Source organism: Salvelinus fontinalis, chromosome 16 (assembly GCF_029448725.1).
Source record: "Salvelinus fontinalis isolate EN_2023a chromosome 16, ASM2944872v1, whole genome shotgun sequence".
NCBI classification, from domain to species: domain Eukaryota; kingdom Metazoa; phylum Chordata; class Actinopteri; order Salmoniformes; family Salmonidae; genus Salvelinus; species Salvelinus fontinalis.
Window position 1 is genome coordinate 4,044,261 of NC_074680.1, and position 20,300 is coordinate 4,064,560.

The window sequence follows — 20,300 nt, forward strand, 5'->3', positions numbered from 1 at the left end:
TACCTCATTTGCACACACTGTATATAGATTTTTTCTATTGTATTATTGACTGTATGTTTGCTTTACTCCATGTGTAACTCTGTGTTGTTGTTTGTGTTGCACTGGTTTGCTTTATCTTGGCCAGGTCACAGTTGTAAATGAGAACTTGTTCTCAACTAGCCTACCTGGTTAAATAAAGGTGAAATATATATTATTTTTTCTTCAAAAGTGTGTGTGTGTGTGTATGCATGTGTCTGTGCCAATATTTGTGTTACTTCACAGTCCCCGCTGTTCCATAAGGTGTTTTTTTTAATCTGTTTTTTAAATCTAATTTTACTGCTTGTGTCAGCGACTTGATGTGGAATAGAGTTCCATGTAGTCATGGCTCTATGTAGTACTGTGTGCCTCCCATAGTCTGTTCTGGACTTGGGGACTGTGGCATGTCTTGTGGGGTATGCGTGGGGGTCTGAGCTGTGTGCCAGTAGTTTAGGCAGACAGCTCGGTGCATTCAACATGTCAATACCTCTCATAAATCGCTGGACCAGACAGGACTGGCAAAAAGTGCTCCTCACTGACGAGTCACAGTTGTCTCAAGAGGGCTGATGGTCAGATTTTTTATTTTACCTTTAACTAGGCAAGTCAGTGAAGAACAAATTCTTATTTTCAATGACAGCCTAGGAACAGTGGGTTAACTGCCTTGTCCAGGGGCAGAACAACAGATTTTTTTTACATTGTCAGCTCTGGGATTTGATCTTGCAACATTTCGGTTACTAGTCCAACGTGCTAACCACTTGGCTACCTGCCGCCCCGATTAGCTCAGTGTTCGCGTTTATCGTTGACGGAATGAGCGTTACACCGAGCGCTATGCTAAGCTTTTGAAAGTATGATGTTGACACCATCAGTCCAGTCAAAGCTAATGTGATTTGACGTTGTTTTATGGGCACTTCTAATGTAAATCTATGGCAGCACCCAAGGGGACTAGAACTTTCTAGCTCTCCTTGTAGATTTTGTGATGACTTAGTGTCCCCATGAGTGACAGAACACTGAGCCAATCACGGCGCAACTTGGGAAGATTACCAACCCCTACACTGTATTTTCCGCTAGCTACCCGGTGCCTGCCATGAATGACGGGTCGCCACTGATGCCCACTGAAAAAAAGTGGGTAAATGGCTTATACCTGCGTATACCCTCCACTACACCACTGGCCCTTTGTGTTTTACAAAAAGTGCATTCTCCTACATGAGTGTGCAGGTATTAAGATTGCGGTCTTTTCAGAGTCACAACCTGTCACACACTGAAGGCCTATAGGTTCGCCACTGCGCAAACATGTCTATAATAGATATTAAGACTGTTAAGATAAATGTTTCAAGAAATGAGTGTATATATTTGGCCAGGCGAAGCGGTTTTATGTGCTGACTGAATGGAAGCTGATAATTATTCGTTTTTTTACGCTGCTGGTCTCGACTGGTCTCTGGAAGAAATTCTGAGTCCTCACTGTCCGAGACCTGAGTCAAGACCGAGTAAATGTATCAGACACCAAGACTAGACCGAGACACTCAATATGTGGTCGTCTTGAAAAAGAAATACCTCATTTACATATGTATTAACACAGCGATTACACTGCGAGCGGTGTAGTATTTGAGACGGTCTCGAGTACTACACTGCTCACAGCTGTAATCGCTGCCAAAGGTGATTCTAGCATGTTTTGACTCAGGGGTGTTAATACATATGTAAATGAGATATTTCTGTATTTCATTTAACACATTTGCAAAAATATCTAAAAACATTTTCACTTTGTCTTTATGGAAAATTGTGTGTAGATGGGGGAGACGTTTTTTTATTTAATCCATTTTGAATTTAAGGTGTAACAACAAAATAAAGAATAGATTAAGGGATATGAATACTTTGAAGGTACTGTATTATATTAACATGGCATAAGTCATGGCATTTGTTGACTTTTTATTCATAAAATACTTTTCTACAAACAGATCCCACTGTACGTATCAAAATATAGTTTTTAATCCCCGTACTGAGTAAATGTGAGGTAATGTGTTAATTGTGTAGATAACAGGTTATGTGTTTGTAAATCGACTGAAGTGAATGAAGTTACAGCAACCCACATGATGTAACGATCCTCTTCCTGTGAATGACTGGACCAAAGCGCAGCGTGAGACATGTTCATGATATTTTATTAAAATCAGAACACTAGAACAAAAATTATCAAAGAGGAAAACGAACAGTTCTGAAAGGAAACTTACAATACAGAAAACAACTACCCACAAAACACCAGGTGGGAAAAGGCTACCTAAGTATGGTTCTCAATCAGAGACAACGATAGACAGCTGCCTCTGATTGAGAACCACACCCGGCCAAACACATAGAAATAGAAAACATAGAACAAAAACATAGAATGCCCACCCCAACTAACACCCTGACCAAACCAAAATAGGAACTAAGGAACTAAGGTCAGGGGGTGACACATGATAACGGCTGGGGTAATTGTTTTGCCTAGTTTTGCTATTCTCCAAATAGTATTTTAGAGTTTTAAATTGTATAGAAATGCAGTAAATGAGCTTCAACTTTCTTAACATTTCTTGGATGGGAGGGATCTTCCCTAAAACTCAGAACCTGGTTACGACCATGTCTAGAGCCATAATAATTTTGCTAAAATTCTATGTAAAAAAAATACATATGTATAATCTTCTGCTTATCTAAGCATACCTCTTGAGCTGTCTGTATCCTCTCTGAATCTCTGATAAAATCTGGGTAAAAGACTGAAAGGAATGTGAGTCTTATACAGTGCATTTAGTAATTGCTTGCTTTAACAAAGTCCACCAACCTTGCCATCATGCGTGCCAGCTGAGATAGTTAGACAAGCTAGCTACTCTTACTTGATTGAGAGCCTGAAACAGTTTATTGGTAGCTAGTTCTGAGGTTGGGAGATAGGTTCCCTATCTGGGCTAGCTAAAGTCAACTTCATAAAATTGCTAAGTGGCTAGTAGAATTACAAAGAAAAAAATATATATGTTAATAAAAGAAACAAGTTTTTATTTTTTTATATATTTTTTAAACAGGACAGATCGGAGGTGGCACATGCCCATGTGTCCTTTATGGGCGTGACACCTCTGGAAACAATCCATAAAGGAACAGCTGTGTAACTGGATGAAATCCTCTCTCTTCTGGGTTGCTGCTGTCAGTTTGAAAACGTTTCTCCACAGATGTTCCAGTATGAAAGAACAGTAATCTAATCTATATAATCTATATATTTGTTCATGTACAGTTGAAGTCGGAAGTTTACCTACACTTAGGTAGGTGTCATTAAAACTAGTTTTTCAAACACTCTACAAATTTATTGTGACTTAACTATAGTTTTGGCAAGTCGGTTAGGACATCTACTTTGTGCTTGACACAAGTCATTTTTCCAACAATTGTTTACAGACAGATTATTTCACTTATAACTCACTGTATCACAGTTCTAGTATATCAGAAGTTTACCTACTGGAGTTGACTGTGCCTTTAAACAGCTTGGAAAATTCCAGAAAATGTCATTGCTTTAGAAGATTCTGATAGGCTAGTAGACATCATTTGAGTCAATTGGAGGTGTACCTGTGGATTTATTTCAAGGCCTACCTTCAAACTCAGTGTCTCTTTGCTTGACATCATGGGAAAATCAAAAGAAATCAGACAAGACCTCAGAAAAAAATGGTAGACCTCCACAAGTCTGGTTCATCCTTGGGAGCAATTTCCAAATGCCTGAAGGTACCACGTTCATCTGTACAAACAATAGTACGCAAGTATAAACAACGTGGGACCAAGCGGCCGTCATACCGCTCAGGAAGGAGACGTGTTCTGTCCCCGAGAGATAAACGTACTTTGGTGCGAAAAGTGCAAATCAATCCCAGAACAACAGCAAAGGACCTTGTGAAGATGCTGGAGGAAACCGGTACAAAAGTATCTATATCCACAGTAAAAACGAGTCCTATGTCGACATAACCTGAAAGGCTGCTCAGCAAGGAAGAAGCCACTGCTCCAAAACCGCCATAAAAAAGCCAGACTGGTTTGCAACTGCACATGGGGACAAATATTGTACTTTTGGGAGAAATGTCCTCTGGTCTGATGAAACAGAATTGTTTGTCCATAATGACCATCGTTAGGTTTGGAGGAGAAAGGGGGAGGCTTGCAAGCCGAAGAACACCATCCCAACCGTGAAGCACGGGGGTGGCAGCATCATGTTGTGGGGGTGCTTTGCTGCAGGAGGGACTGGTGCACTTCACAAAATAGATGGCATCATGAGGATGGAAAATGATGTGGGATATATTGAAGCAACATCTCAAGACATCAGTCAGGAAGTTAAAGCTTGGTTACAAATGGGTCTTCCAAATGGACAATGACCTCCAAGCATACTTCCAAAGTTGTGGCAAAATGGCTTAAGGACAACAAAGTCAAGGTATTGGAGTGGCCATCACAAAGCCCTGATCACAATCACATAGAAATTTTGTGGGCAGAACTGAAAACGCGTGTGCGAGCAAGGAGGCCTATAAACCTGACACAGTTACACCTGCTCTGTCAGGATGAGTGGGCCAAAATTCACCCAACTTATTGTGGGAAGCTTGTGGAAGGCTACCCAAAACGTTTTATCCAAGTTAAACAATTTACTGGGAATGTGATGAAATAAATAAAAGCTGAAATAAATCATTCTCTCTGCTATTATTCTGACATTTCACATTCTTAAAATAAAGTGTTGATCCTAACTGACCTAAGACAGGGAATTTTTACTAGGATTAATTGTCAGGAATTGTGAAAAACTGAGTTTAAATGTATTTGGTTATTGTGTATGTAAACTTCCGACTTCAACTGAATCTTTGTTTCTTAAGAGAATTGATCACTGGTCTAAGAAATGAATTGAAAATGTATGGACATTTAAAAATCTAAAAGAAACCTTTGAGCTTCAGAAAAAGTTGAAAAAATAGGAATGGAAAAAACATATTAGCCTTGTCTATATAATAAGGTGGCCTATCAATATTAATAATGAGATTAAATTAGTTCAGTCATCCCAATGGGGAGGGCTGCTAACAGATGTACTATCCAATAGCAGCCTGGACATTAATGTTTGGTAGCTATGCTTAGCATCCTGTAGTCATAACACACTCAGAGGGACAGACAGTCAGACCCACAGCCTGTTAGATGGTAGCCACTCCACTCAAGGGTCTCACACAGCCAGAAGTGTAGAGCAGTAACACACACACACACACACACACACACACACACACAGTCTGGGAGAGGAGGAGAAGCAACAGGAGCCATCTGACACTGCGAGACGGGAGAAGGCCGTTACTAACTGACCCTCGTCACCATGTCGGACTGCGGATGCGAAGGACGGCCTATTGGTGAGTGTCGGACAGACAGACAAGCAGGCAGGAAGACAGACACAAAAAAAAAAAAAAAAACAGAGAGGGAGGGGAGGCAGAAAGACGAGCAGGAAGGCAGGCAGAGTTGACCAGCTCCCTCCTGTGTTGGCCTGAGACCACTGGGACATCTCACCCTGCAAATATTCAGCCAGAGGAGAGCTTCACGAGGCCATACATGGAGATTTATGTTATCAGTCGGGATTTCTGTCACATCAAGACTTACATAACTGTGTGTATGTTTGTATTAGAGAGGGAGGGAGGGGGGGGGAGGATGAGACAGAGTGGAGCTGGGTCTTAACAATGCGTTTCTGCTCGACAGTGCTTCACAACGAGTGGCATATAGTGATTTATGTGCATAATGTATCACTGAATCTACTCTAAGCAGTGTCCTATTCCAGAGGGCATCTAGTTTTCCCGACATGGCATCAGCAATAAATGGTAAGGAGCTGTTCCCAGATGGGGTTGTGCGCTTATGTGTGCCCACTTGTGTGACCGCCGGGGCATTGAGCGAGGGGTAATTTCTTACAAGTAGAGTCAAGTACTGAGAAGAGCTGAAGGTTTCCACCAGCTCTGGCAGGGGAGGAGAAACAATCAGATATAAATAGGCTAGCACCCCTCCCCCCTGCTGTCTGGGATAGTCTCCCACTCCCAGCACACTCACTCCCTAGCTATGATTAATACAATTGTGTAGCACTTAGGCCCTATCACCCCTATAAGAGACGAAGGAGAGTCTGAGGAGCGAAGTGGCTTTCTACTTTTCAATTCACATCCTTGCCTTACCTTTCGTTGTGGCTGGCAAGATGACATTCTTTCTCTTTTGTTCTCTATTTTATTTCACCTTTACTGAACCAGGTAGGCCAGTTGAGAACAAGTTCTCATCTGAAACTGCAACCTGGCCAAGATAAAGCAAAGAAGTGAGACAAAAACAGAGTTACACAAACGTATTGGTCCTCTATTGTTCCTCAAGCAAGGGGAAGTGGGGGGTACAAATATGTCCAAACTGACTATATTGCAAAAATGCATGAAAACAAAAAGTTGCTGTTTGTCTTAATTTAAGGTTAGGGTTAGCCATAAGGTTAGCATTGTCGTTAAGGTTAGGTTTAAAATCAGATCAGAAGATATATTGTAGAACTAGGCGGGGCTTCTGACTTTCGGAACTTGGCCAGATAGTGATGACCAGAGAGACTCATGTGTTATAACTTCCTACCACTAGCTGCCAGTATGCACACATATTTACAATGTTTATACTCCTTCAGTAAGAGCAGAGGCAGGATATAATGACGTGATGATTTAGTCTCAGTCCTAAAAATGGGATTCGTTTTCCACATGGCGGAACAGCGGGCTGTCAAGCGCCCACCTATTCCTCTCTTTGGATTGGTGGATGCATCTCGTTATTTGGATATTCGATGAGGGATGTTGACATCAACCGCCTGTATTCAATGGAGAGTGAGATGCTAGCCTCATGAATATGCATAGACCGTCTCAAATTTCAACAGGGACAACTCAGCACAGGAGGCTCATAATGTCTGGAACGGAGCAAATGGAAACCATGTGTTTGATGTATTTGATACCATTCCACTAATTCCGCTGCAGTCATTAACATGAGCCTGTTCTCCCCAATTAAGGTGCCACCAACTTCCTGTGCAACTCAGATATAAATCGTTTTTTCAAAGTTGGCAGGATGTCACGTGCATCACATATCATAACCTAAGAATTACAAAACTTCTATTAGATTAAGTAAGCCTCATGTATCAAAGTAGCAATACATTTTTATTTTGACAGAATTCGACACTCATTGCCCCCCATACAAAACGCCTAATAATTAATGACCTACTTAACATGGACAAATTTTGGCCGGAGTAAACCCTCACCCTCTCTGGTATGAGCAAAGGCTGGAAACTGGCTGGAAGTGGAAATGCTTGTAGTGACAACAATCCATAAGAACGAATACTAAACTCAGCAAAAAAAGAAATGTCCCTTTTTCAGGACCCTGTCTTTCAAAGATAATTGCTGAGAGAGGTTGGACTGAGGGCTTGTAGGCCTGTTGTAAGGCAGGTCCTCACCAGACATCACCGGCAACAACGTCGCTTAAGGGCACAAACCCACCGTCGCTGGACCAGACAGGACTGGCAAAAAAGTGCTCTTCACTGACGAGTCGCGGTTGTCTCACCAGGGGTGATGGTCGGATTCGCGTTTATCATCGAAGGAATGAGCGTTACAGCGAGGCCTGTACTCTGGAGTGAAATCATTTTGGAGGTGGAGGGTCCGTCATGGTCTGGGGCAGTGTGTCACAGCAACATCGGACTGAGCTTGTCATTGCAGGCAATCTCAACACTGTGCATTACAGGGAAGACATCCACATGTGGTACCCTTCCTGCAGGCTCATCCTGACATGACCCTCCAGCATTACAATGCCACCAGCCATACTGCTCATTCTGTGCGTGATTTCCTGCAAGACAGGAATGTCAGTGATCTGCCATGGCCAGCGAAGTGCCCGGATCTCAATCCCATTGAGCACGTCTGGGACCTGTTGGATCGGAGGGTGAGGGTTAGGGCCATTCCCCCCAGAAATGTCAGGGAACATCTCACAGCAAGAACTGGCAAATCTGGTGCAGTCCATGAGGAGGAGATGCACTGCAGTACTTAATGCAGCTGGTGGCCACACCAGATACTGACTGTTACTTTTGACCCCCCCCCCCCCCCTTTTGTTCAGGGACACATTATTCCATTTCTGTTAGTCACATGTCTGTGGATCTTGTTCAGTTTGTCTCAGTTGTTGAATCTTATGTTCATACAAATATTTGAACATTAAGTTTGCTGAAAATAAAAAGTTGATAGTGAGGGGACATTTATTTTTTTGCTGAGTGGATTTCAAAATGTTATAGATCTTAGGCAAGTACCTATGACTGGAAAAGCATCAGAAGACACAAATACAATTTAGTGAAATTTAAGGCTTTCAAGAACTGCAATATGAACAGATTGTTTAAGGTGTGCCTTCAAGATTGCTTTTATAGACATATCTTGTCACAGGAACTGCCTGTGACAATTCCTGTGTGTTTTGTTACTCACCAAAACATGACAACCATTGTAGGCTATAATCATGTCAGCTACATTGAGTGAGAAACCACAGCACACCATATCTACCTTTAGGCCATGTCCAAGATACATTCTCTATTTGATGCAATACATTACATTTACTCTCAATTATTTGCAGGGCAAGCCCACACCAGTCATCCTGGGGCAAGAAACAAAGGATGAAAAGGTAGAAGAAGTGCAATATAGAGGTGAAGCAGGTTAACTATACCGGTGATGAAACAGTTCTGCATAAGTGACAAATAGCCATCAACTTCAACGCCGAGCTGCAGACATTACATGGGGATGGACATAGGTTCCGGGCCACTGACGTCAGCCAGGCATCCCTCTATATGTCTTGAAGATGTGAACAAGTACCCCTAGCGGTATGATGTCAATTGTAGCCTAGGTTCACCTTACCCACATTTGACTAGTGAGGATTCCCAAATCTTTGGCTGAATTTTGCTTTTAGTTTAGGTATTAAATGAGAGATCCTCAAATTAAGCTGACAGTAGTATTTGATCAAGGTACAGTATTTGACTATATACAGTGCATTGGGATGTCCTCAACTGTTTTCCCATGCAGTGTATATTCTAGCCTGTATTGATTAAGTACAGAGTCTGTCGTTGATTTTAATTCTAGCAAAGATTACTTAAAATTGCTTGCCAAGTGATGGATTCAAAGCCTGCATCAGATGCAGAATAAATATTTCTTAGTTATACAGTATGCATTATCAGACTTGGAAGTGGGTGTGCACACATGCCCTTGTAACATGGGGAATGCACCATAAATAACTTTTCCTATAGGCAATACTATGCCACCATTTTTTTATATTCAAGGTGAGGATCTAAACGTAAGTTTCTTTCTATCAGGGAGTGGAGCATGAGAATAACCAGTCAGATAAACAAAAATATGGGCTTTATTCACAATTCTGAAGAAACTCAATGAGATTGTTTTCAGACAGAAACTCTCATGGCTTTGCATTTAATACTCTGTCAACAGAAAAATGTTTACAGCTCATTATCATAGATCAGCGTCATCACAGACAAGTGTTCAATCTCAATGTATCAGGTAGCTTCAATAAATAGGATGTTCAATCAGAATTAAACATACCTAGCGAGGTACGCCATGGGAGAAGGACAACCAGTGGCTACGGGCACATTTGCCACAAACATACTCACAATCCATTCTCATCATCAATTTGGTCTGGGTCACAGCCATCCGCCCAAGGCACTCCAGCCTGTACACAGTAAGAGAGATCCCTGAATAGGCGCAAACAGCACAGCTTGTATACATGGGCATGGCAGTCACACCCCTAATTGACAATTACAGACACCTGGTGCTGACAACTTCTTCAGTTTCACCCTGTTACACCCTCGTTCACTGCATATGTGTGTGTCCTGCTATCTCTGTGTGTTCCTATCTGCACAGGAAATGGGGAGGGGATGAACATGAATTCAGAGCGGCCAAGTCAGATGTGATTATTGTTGTAGTCGCTTCACAGAACATGAAGCATTGCATGCGTCAGAAAATACAAACGGTATGGACCCATTGGATTCCATTCTACACAGTAATGAATTATAGTGTCCACTGGATTGTAGGAAAGATACACACACTGTAGTGAGTTATAAGTCATAAGGTGAAAATGAAATGCATATGTCACATGATAGTTTTTGTGAGGTTGAAGTCAGACATCTCTCTCATAATCCAACCCCTCTTAGAAAAAAAGGTGCTATCTAGAACCTAAAAGGGTTCTTTGGATGTCCCCTTAGGAGAACCCTTTGAAAACCATTTTTGGTTCCAGGTAGAAGAACCCTTTTGAGTTCCATGTAGAACCCTTTATGCAGAGGGTTCTATATGGAACCCAAAATGGCTCTTCTATGGGGAACCCTTTTGGAACCCTTTTTTCTAAGAGTGCACTGTTCATGATTGCCAGCTCATTTCTTCATCAAATTCTGTGAAATTGGCAGAACCGTGACCAAAACATGATTTTACATCATAGCGACTCAATCTTTAGAGTTCTTCAGAAAATACCCAGGACTATGTGCTGCTGTACCCTATTCTTTTTCAATTAATCTTGTGCTCCATACTCCAAAATATGTGTGGTCGTTGCTATCCAAACTGTAGTTTCCCTACTGTCTATTGACCATCAGTTGTATGCACACTGAAGCTATGCATACAACTGCCTCACTGCTGAAAGCCTGGCTTAGTGCATGGCCTCTAATCCACACCTCAATGACATCATCATCCAGCTCAGTTGGCCTAAATGGGGAGAGTGAGTTCAGCCAGCGACGGGTAAGGTGTGTGTGTGTGTGTGTGTGTATGCACTCCCACATGTGTGTGTGTGAGTTCATTTGTGCGCATGTTGAGCACAGGGGCGGAGAGAACTCTATGATGTTATTGGCTGACTAGACGTACTCCACTGATCCACAGAAGCCCAGCCCAGACGGTACTGTGGAAGTAGGACTTAGCTATGAAGGTCAAGACGATGAGATGTGGTGAACAGCAGATACACATTGAAGTTACCCAGTTAAAATAATTGCGCATTGTGTCTATGATGTTGGCACTCAAAGGGAGATACAGTAGTTGCTATAATTGCCCCTGAGAGATGAATACAGTTGATTCAGTTTAATTGAATTGAATATGACTTCTCAGTACTGCGATTACAGCCAAATCACAACAGCATTTAGTGCTTTGAACTTCTTGCTATTTAACACTTGTGATTTGGAGAGATCATCAACCCCATTAGCACATACACAGTCAGACCCAGACACATGCCAGTGTGGCGTGCTGTGTCTTTGACTACATACCAAATGACACCCTATTCACTACTGATCAAAAGAAGTACACTACTATGGCTGCGTTTACACAGGCAGGTCAATTCACTAGTTAGTCTTTTGACTGATCAGCTAAACTCTGAAAAGGACCTGATATGAAAATATCTGATGTGATTGGTCAAAAGACCAATTAGTGTGTGAAAAAAAGGTCAGAATTGGGCTGCCTGTCTTTTGGGACGCCATATGGGACGCATCCTATGCTTTTGGCTGGGTCAGGCTGGGCTAATGAGGCTTGTTGGTTCCTGTGGTGGGTCCGTACCAGCCTGACCGACTCACACTATAACAATCTCATCTTTAGAGCTAGAAGATGCTTCAGAGGAGCCAGATCAATTATTTATGTTTTCTTCAAAGACCTAAGTCAATTTCAATTTGTCAATTTTTTGACCATTTTTCTTTAAAGACTCAGCTTCAAAGTTGACTTTCAGAATAGCCTAATAACTGTGTTTCACACCCAGATCTTGCTTTGATTGGTGACTTACTGAATCTTACTTTGAGTAGCTCCATTTACAGTAAACAGTATGATACATACATTACATGGCCAATATGTAGTTTGAACAATAACAACGCTGGGACACCACCACTGTTTTGCTAAATAGCTGAGAGATGGGTCTTGAGAACCACTCTCAAATTCATGGTGCTATACAGTATTTGTTTACAATTACATTGTTTACCAACAAAGGAGTAAAACAAGCTTATATTTTGTGTTCTGATGGGGTACGGCAGTTGAAATAAACTCATGAGACATTTATCATTTATATTCTTCAAGTATCAATGTGTATATATCATTGATTTATATGTCCAAAAATGGATGTAGCAGCTGCCCCTTTAAGTGTTTGGTGATGGCTGCATTTCATTATTGCTGGAGCTAGAGGTAGAGCAGGTCATGGGCCTACCTATCCACAGCCTCTTCAGGATTACCGTCTATTTCCATCCCAGGTTCCACCTTCTCCATCTGCCTGTGGCTGCATCTCAGTGGGGACACTTTTCGGCTGCATCTCAATAGTCTTAATAGCATTTTCCTGTCCTCGTCTCTTCATCCCTTCTCCTTCATCTCCACTTATTAAGAAAATCCAAAGCAGATAAAAGCTATATGGTGGATCCCCGACAATTAACTTTTTGTATTGTCACGGGGAATTGGCATCCTCCTGTCCAAGTTCTATCCCATCATTGGAGATTAAAGAAAGTAGAGGAGAAAAATAAGCTATTGAGATACAGCCGAGGACTGTTGTGAGAGAGAGAGAGAGAGAGAGAGAGAGAGAGAGAGAGAGAGAGAGAGAGAGAGAGAGAGAGAGAACCAGCAGGAGACGGGAAGCTATAATAAGCTATTGAGATACAGCCGAGGACTGTTGTGAGAGAGAGAGAGAGAGAGAGAGAGAGAGAGAGAGAGAGAGAGAGAGAGAGAGAGAGAGAGAGAGAGAGAGAGAGAGAGAGAGAGAGAGAGAGAGAGAGAGAGAGAGAGAGAGAGAGAGAGAGAGAGAGAGAGAGAGAGAGAGAGAGAGAGAGAGAGAGAGAGAGAGAGAGAGAGAGAGAGAGAGAGAGAGAGAGAGAGAGAGAGAGAGAGAGAGAGAGAGAGCAGAGGAGCCAGCAGGAGACGGGAAGCTCTGTTTGAAGCCTCCGCGACGAGAACAATGGCTCCCCCAAAACAGACTTGCTTAACCTTGAATTAGAGAGAACAATGTTTTACTACATAGTCGAACTGTTGGCAGCAGTAGCCATTTTGTTGGTGTTGGTAATAACCACCCGAATCAGGGACAGACATCATGATAGTAAGTGAGATAGTAGTAAGATAGTAAATGATAGTCATTTTAAATATGCACATAATGCAATTATAGACGGTGACAAAAGACTAAGCCAGAACAAGGGCTGTGACCCAGATTCATAAATCATAAGAACCTTAGCTTCTATGATGATGCACTATATGTGTACACACAGTACAGGGACAATGTTGCTGTGCTGAAGCTGTGACATTAGAATAGAACTGATAGAATGAAATCAATAAGATCTGTTCCCAGTCCCTCTGTTTGTGACACGAGGCACTGTGGTGTGTAATGATTCTGGCTGGTCATATTGTAATATGGTCTGGTCATGTTATAATACTGGCTGGTCATGTTGTGATACTGGATGGTCATGTTATGATACTGGCTGGTCATGTTGTGATATTGGCTGGTCATGTTGGGATAATGGCAAGTAATATTTTGATTTTGGCTGGTCATGTGATATTGGCAAGTCATGTTGTGATAATCGTTGGTCATGTGATATTGGCAGGTCATGCTATGATAATGGCTGGTCATATAGTGTGACAGGAATGATACTGGCTGGTTATGTTGTGATACTGGCTGGTCATGTTGTGATACTGGCTGGTCATGTTGTGATATTGGCTGGTCATGTTGTGACAATGGTAGGTAATTTTGTGATATTTGCTGGTCATGTTGTGATATTGGCTGGTCATGTTATGATACTGACTGGTCATGTTATGATACTGGCTGGTATGTTATGACACTGGCTGGTCATGTTGGGATAATGGCAATTCTTTTTTGATATTGGCTGGTCATGTGATATTGGCAAGTCATGTTGTGATAATGGTTGGTCTTGTGATATTGGCAGGTCATGCTATGATAATGGCTGGTCATATAGTGTGACAGGAATGATACTGGCTGGTCATGTTGTGATACTGGCTGGTCATATAGTATGACAGGAATGATACTGGCTGGTTATGTTATGATACTGGCTGGTCATGTTATGATACTGGCTGGTCATGTTATGATACTGGCTGGTCATGTTATGATACTGGCTGGTCATGTTATGATACTGGCTGGTCATGTTGTGATATTGGCTGGTCATGTTGGGATAATGTCAAGGAATATTTTGATATTGGCTGGTCATGTGATATTGGCAAGTCATGTTGTGATAATGGTTGGTCATGTGATATTGGCAGGTCATGCTATGATAATGGCTGGTCATATAGTGTGACAGGAATGATACTGGCTGGTCATGTTATGATACTGGCTGGTCATGTTATGATACTGGCTGGTCATGTTGTGATATTGGCTGGTCATGTTGGGATAATGGCAAGTCTTTTTTGATATTGGCAAGTCATGTTGTAATAATGGTTGGTCTTGTGATATTGGCAGGTCATGCTATGATAATGGCTGGTCATATAGTGTGACAGGAATGATACTGGCTGGTCATGTTATGATACTGGCTGGTCATGTTATGATACTGGCTGGTCATGTTGTGATATTGGCTGGTCATGTTGGGACAATGGCAAGTAATATTTTGATATTGGCTGGTCATGTGATATTGGCAAGTCATGTTGTGATAATGGTTGGTCATGTGATATTGGCAGGTCATGCTATGATAATGGCTGGTCATATAGTGTGACAGGAATGACACTGGCTGGTTATGTTATGATACTGGCTGGTCATGTTATGATACTGGCTGGTCATGTTGTGATACTGGCTGGTCATGTTGTGATATTGGCTGGTCATGTTGTGACAGTGGCTGGTCATGTTGTGACAGTGGCTGGTCATTTTGTGATATTTGCTGGTCATGTTGTGATATTGGCTGGTCATGTTATGATACTGGCTGGTCATGTTATGATACTGGCTGGTATGTTATGACACTGGCTGGTCATGTTGGGATAATGGCAAGTCTTTTTTGATATTGGCAAGTCATGTTGTGATAATGGTTGGTCTTGTGATATTGGCAGGTCATGCTATGATAATGGCTGGTCATATAGTGTGACAGGAATGATACTGGCTGGTCATGTTGTGATATTGGCTGATCATGTTGTGACAATGGCTGGTCATTTTGTGATATGTGCTGGTCATGTTGTGATATTGGCTGGTCATGTTATGATACTGGCTGGTCATGTTATGATACTGGCTGGTCATGTTGTGATATTGGCTGGTCATGTTGTGACAATGGCTGGTCATTTTGTGATATTGGCTGGTCATATGATATTGGCAAGTCATGTTGTGATAACGGCAGGTCATGTGATATTGGCAGGTCTTGCTATGATAATGGCTGGTCATATAATGTGACAGGAATGATACTGGCTGGTTATGTTATGATACTGGCTGGTCATGTTATGATACTGGCTGGTCATGTTATGATACTGGCTGGTCATGTTATGATACTGGCTGGTCATGTTGTGATATTGGCAGGTCATGATATGATAATGGCTGGTCATATAGTGTGACAGGAATGATACTGGATGGTGATATTGTGATATTACACTGTAACAAAAATATGTTGATTTGATTCAATGTACAATTGTAAGGCAACCAGCTGCAATAGGAATGTGAGTTTGGCCAACAAAATGTTTCTTCAGCAAACTCACAATCCTATTGCAGCTGGCTGCCTTACAATTTTACATTGAATCAACATATTTGTAAAAAAAAAAATGACAGTGTAGTCATGTTATGGTCATGTTATGATTCTGCCTGGCCATGTTGTATGATAGTTCCACCAGTCACATGCCACTCCTATTATAGATAAGGAAGGCAGCTTTGGTGCAGCTTTAGTCTTTAAATCCATCAACCTTACACAATATTCATCTCATATCTCAGAGTCTTTATATATCTGATGGGGAGGTTCTATCTATGGAATTTAAGGCATTTTTGAAAAAGTATACATTGTCAGATTACAACCAAATTACAACCAAAAATATTCATTTTGTTGGAGTACGTCGTTTCAATTTAGCTTGTGGGTGGATGAACCCAAAACATGAGAGTGACTGTACAACTGAGCATTAACAGTCCATCATCACATACTGTGACTTCTGTGTTTATGTAGGGCATGATATTTTTTGCTTGCCGATATTCCACAGTGACAATTATTCTGAGTGATGGTTTTAGTATTTATTTTGTTGCTGACAGTAGGTGGTGAGACTTACTGCAAACAGGGCTTGCCTGGGGCAATATAGATCCAGTCGTGGAGAGATTCAGGCAGGCTCAGGATTTCATATTTAAAAGAGGCTACATAAGAGGCTACATAAGAGGCTACATAAGAGGCTACATAAGAGGCTACATAAGAGCCTACATAAGAGGCTACATAAGAGCCTACATAAGAGGCTACATAAGAGGTTACATAGAGGCTAAATATAGTAGTCTGAATAACGTTCATAGCCCTTCTAAATGTGCCATTCTTCGTTGGAGAATGTACCATTAGGCTTCTCCACTGGATTCCATAGGCATTGAAAACAATGCAATGCACTGTCTTTCAAGTCTGTTCTGGACTATTTGATTCTTATTCTAAATGTTTCAGTCATAATAGTGAAGTACATTGTAAGTGTTGGGTTAATTCATTTTTTTTTATATTCCTTTATGTAGTTAATTCTTCTATCCGTCATTGGTATAAGTAGAGTGTTCTGTATTCAGTGTCTTGTAATTGTGTCTTGTGATTATACCTGGCCTATATTGTGCAGTATGCAGTATGCACATTGTGGCACAGAAAGAAGGTTATTTTCTCCAACATACACACGTACGTACGCACGTGCGCATGCACACACAACCACACACACACACACACACTTCTCTCCACCACTATTTCCACTCCACAGATCAGAACATTATGAAGAAAAGAGGTGCTGACCTGCTGTCGCCCATAGAAATTGATTCTATTTCTATGCTGTCACCAACCTTATTATTTTCACACTATCCGACTCTCACAGTCAGATGAGCCAGCGTTAGAACAGAGCTCTATTCTGAGGCTCGTGTGCCTGTGCGCTGCCCAGGCCACTGATTAGCCCTATGTGAACCTTGGCCCTCTCTTATCGCTCATGAATAAGCACTTGGGGGAAAACCCATCAGACTGACTAAAATCATTTTGGCTGCCTATCTCTAACACATTTGTCCCCTAAGATCTGCAAACAGCACACTGTTTGACTAAGGCGAGAGGGGTGTGTTGGCGGGACACACCCCGATAACACCCTAACACTTGGGGGAAAAACACATCACACAAAGACAGACCATTTTGGCTGCAATCACCATCTTTTTTTCTCCAACTCATTTGGAACACACATTGAGTGCCCTCAGATCTCTCCAAAACAGACAAATTGGGGTTTACGCCAATGTTTGACTAAGGCTTTGGGGACCTATTTGTGTGTCCCATTGGAGTCATCATCCCCCAGGCAGATGGTGGGTAGATCTTAGAGAGGGATTAATCCTCTAGGATACCCATAACTCTTTTGATTGTGGCTTTAATCCTGGCCCACTGGCAGAGTGGCATGCCCTCTATAATACTGCCCCAAAGCTCCTGTGTGGTTTAAGATGTGCTTCTGTTTCCAGCGGGGCAATGGAATGCACATCTGGAGAAAGCAATGGTATCATAGAAATAGAATGACTAGAGCGGACATTCCCATTCAAGTCAACGTTGAATGTTCTAGCAATTATATTACAATGACTGGGATATCTTCCACAGAGCAGCATGAATGGATGGAAGCACGCTTCCTCCGGTCACTGCTGGTGGGTTGTTGTGTGTAGTGTGCTGTCTACCAGTACCTGAGTATGTGTCTGACTGTGAGTGTGTGCTGGACCGCAGCCAGGGGTGGTGGAGAACAATGAGATTAGTGGGAGGGGAACGGGGTGAGGGAGAAGAGTCCTCCTCCAGCTGCCACCCGCGGGAAGCCCCTGCCTCACGCCCCTCATCCAGCCCCCGTATTGCCGCACCCTCTCCAGCATAATCTAGAGCTCCAATCTGCCCTCATACAGATTCCAATCTGAGTATATTCCAATTTGGCCACAGTGAGGCTTTTCTCAGATAATAGTCTTGTGTTTTTCAACTGAGGGCATCTAAAGGTTAGGAATAGAATTTATTTGTTTTACCTTTATTTAACTAGGCAAGTCAGTTAAGAACAAATTCTTATTTTCAATGATAGCCTAGGAACAGTGGGTTAACTGCCTTGTTCAGAACGACAGATTTTTACCTTGTCAGCTCAGGGATTCAATCTTGCAACCTTTCGGTTACTAGTCCAATGCTTGAACCACTAGGCTAGCTGCCGCCCCATAACTAGCCCTTTCATAAATCAATCATGGGTGAATACATTTTTTTGGTGTGTGCAAATTTGTATTGAATTTGAACAGACAGATAAACACGTTTTTAAAGGGAGTCCCCATCATTCATATTCACTATGATGCAGAAGGAATTTCATGGACAAGTGAAAGCAGAACTGCAACATTGCGATACAGACAGACATATTCCAGTAATGTTTTCACTGTCTCTGATTTAGAAGCATTACAAAGGAGAGCCTTGTCTGCTCCTGTAGGTCACCAGAAAATAGGAGTCTTAGGGGGCCTTCATGCTGTTGTGTAATAGGCTAGCTAGATGGAACAGCGCTGAGTGCAGTGCAATCCCCTGAGGGGAAAAAGAGGAGAACGCTCCACCTCCAATACCCACCTGGGATTACCCTACCTCAGCTGTTCCGTAGGAATCAGAAGGAAAGCCCCTAACACATCACCGCCATGCTCCGAGACAAAGCAATCCAGGTTGGAGCAGACCTGAGGTCTGTCCTTTCTTGCAACAATCATTAGAGCATTCTTTGTTGTGTTTTTGGCCTTGTTTCCTTTCATGAGCCAGAACAGTGCGAGGAGTGTTTGAAAATAAGTAAATACAGACCACAGACTCATCTTTATGCATATCTTTTTCTTTCCATCCTACGCCAGGCGCATGGAAACTTGAAAGAGGTTTTTCACCATGACAGCTCCAGTCAGAAGACCCACAGTAAAAATGAAGAGGCAGTTTCTCTCTTTCCCTCCCTCCCTCCCTCCCTCCCTCCCTCCCTCCCTCCCTCCCTCCCTCCCTCCCCCCCTTCGACTTCTTTGACGATTACACTGTCTGCTTTAAGACAGAAGGCTGAGAATAATAATGTTTAGCATCAACACTGATTGTGTTCAACCGCCTTCTTGTTTAGCTTCTAAACATGTGGTTTAATACTTTTTTTAATGTTTATTTGTCAAGGACCATGTACAACATGCCATTTCACCAGATTTAGCTAGATAGCTAATTGTCATCTGTACTCCTGAGCAGAAAACAATCAACATTATTACATCAATACAATCCTACAGTATAACACACTATTAATATATATAAATATATATCAAAGTAGCAACCCTTTACCTTGATGACAGCTTTGCCCACTCTTGGCATTCTCTCAACCAGCTTCATGAGGTAGTCACCTGGAATGCATTTCAATTAACAGGTGTGCCTTGTTAAAAGTTAATTTGTAGAATTCCTTTTCTTCTTAATGCGTTTGAGCCAATCAGTTCTGCTGTGACAAGGTAGGGTTGGTATATAGAAGATAGCTCTATTTGGTCCATATTGTGGCAAGAACAGTTAAAAAAAAGCAAAGACAAACGACAGTCCATCATTACTTCTAAACATGAAGGTCAGTCAATCCTGAAAATAACTTTGAAAGTTTCTTCAAGTGCAGTCGCAAAAACCATCAAGCGCTATGATGAAATTGGCTCTCATGAGGACTGCCACAGAAAAGGAAGATCCAGAGTTACCTCTGCTGCAGAGGATAAGTTCATCAGAGTTAACTGCTCTTCAGATTGCAGCCCAAATAAATGCTTCACAGAGTTCAAGTAACAGACACATCTTAACATCAACTATTCGGAGGAGACTGCGTGAATCAGGTCTTCATGGTCGAATTGCTGCAAAGAAACCCCTACTAAAGGACACCAATAAGAGAGATGCTTGGGCCAAGAAACACGAACAATGGACATTAGACCGGTGGAAATCTGAAATCTGTCCTTTGGTCTGAGGAGTCCGAATTTTAGTTTTTTGGTTCCAATCACTGTATCTTTGTGAGATGCAGAGTACGTGAACAGATGATCTCTGCATGTGTGGTTCCCACCATGAAGCATGGAGGAGGAGGTGTGATGTTGTGGGGGGGCTTTGCTGGTGACACTGTCTGTGATTTATTTAAAGTTCAAGGTACACTGAACCAGGATTGCTACCACAGCATTCTGCAGCGATACACCATCCCATCTGGTTTGCGCTT